The sequence below is a fragment of the Bubalus kerabau genome, chromosome 16 (genome assembly GCF_029407905.1).
Source record: "Bubalus kerabau isolate K-KA32 ecotype Philippines breed swamp buffalo chromosome 16, PCC_UOA_SB_1v2, whole genome shotgun sequence".
Lineage (NCBI taxonomy): Eukaryota > Metazoa > Chordata > Mammalia > Artiodactyla > Bovidae > Bubalus > Bubalus kerabau.
Genome location: NC_073639.1, coordinates 8262151 through 8263814, shown reverse-complemented (window position 1 = coordinate 8263814; position 1664 = coordinate 8262151).

The following is a 1664-nucleotide window of genomic DNA, read 5'->3' as shown; positions in this document are numbered from 1 at the left end:
AAGTCATCAAGTCTGGACAGAAAATCATTCAACATTCTTTACATAACATGTGGACATTAGAGGTCATATTTTATGGCTTCATTTAAAGTCAAGAAAGAAAAGCTCAGGGATCTGAAGTGCCTTGTTCAAGGTCATGAATTGCAATTAGATTGTTTAGATGGGTAAGTCAGCTAAGCGTTGCTGAAATGCTACTATTAGGATGCTATCTAGTTAAGGAACTCATGGCATTAGTTCGGGGAGTTCCTATAGCAACATGGGTTCATACGGCTTATTTCATATCCTATATCAATATTACCTCACATAGATCCATTTTCAACACTAAGCATGCCATTCTTTCTGGAACCATGACACATTGAACATCCAGAAATTGGTTGCACAGTATCAACATCCTCTCAAAGACAATTTGTTAGTCTTCTTAGTGCCATTATGGCCTTTAATCAGTGTTTCCAATTCCTGTGTGCTTTGCATACATTTCTAATGATTACCATTCCTTCACTTTCCATTCACATGAGGATAAAGGTGGTTTTTCTCTGATGGTGAAAAATGTGGTTTCCAGATCAGCCTAGGTTTGCACCTTATTGCTTTGTGACCTTGGGCTAGTTGAGTTGAGTTGAGTTCAGTTGCTCGGTTGTGTCCAAGTCCTTGGGACCCCATGGACTGCAGCACGCCAGGCCTCCCTGTCCATCACCAACTACCGGAGTTTGCTCAAACTCATGTCCATCGAGTCGGTGATGCCATCCAACCATCTCATCCTCTGTTGTCCCCTTCTCCTCCTGCATGCAATCTTTCCCAGCATCAGGGTCTTTTCCAACGAGTCAGTTCTTTGTTAGTCCCACCTCGCCTATCTGTGCCTCAATTTTTCCATTGGTAAAATAGGGACAACAATAGTACCTATACCCCATAGGGTTGATGGCAGGATTAAGTGACTTAGTATAAGCAACACTTTTAGGATAGGGCTTAGCATAAGCACCGTATGAAGGTCATCATTATTTCTAGAAGAGGAAGCTGAATTATAATGGAATCACTTCAGACTGTTAAATGGAGCTGAAAAAGTACTATTTCCGCTTCCCAGATGAAGGCTGGGCCTTGTTTTATTACAGCTTAAGTCAGACCTTAAAAAAATAGTTTTTCCAAGATCATCTTCTAAGAAATTGATTCAATTTACAGAATTGGAATTCTTTTTTTTTTTTTACTTTACAATATTGTATTGGTTTTGCCATACATCAACATGAATCCGCCATGGGTGTACACGTGTTCCCCATCCTGAACCCTCTCCGCCCTCCCTCCCCGTACCATCCCTCTGGGTCATCCCAGTGCACCAGCCCCAAGCATCCTGTATCATGCATCGAACCTGGACTGGCGATTCGTTTCATATATGATATTATACATGTTTCAATGCCATTCTCCCAAATTGTCCCACTCTCTCCCTCTCCCACAGAGTCCAAAAGATTGTTCTATACATCTGTGTCTCTTTTGCTGTCTCGCATACAGGGTTATCGTTACCATCTTTCTAAATTCCATATATATGCGTTAGTATACTGTATTGGTGTTTTTCTTTCTGGCTTACTTCACTCTGTATAATAGGCTCCAGTTTCATCCACCTCATTAGAACTGATTCAAATGTATTCTTTTTAATGGCTGAGTAATACTCCATTGTGTATATG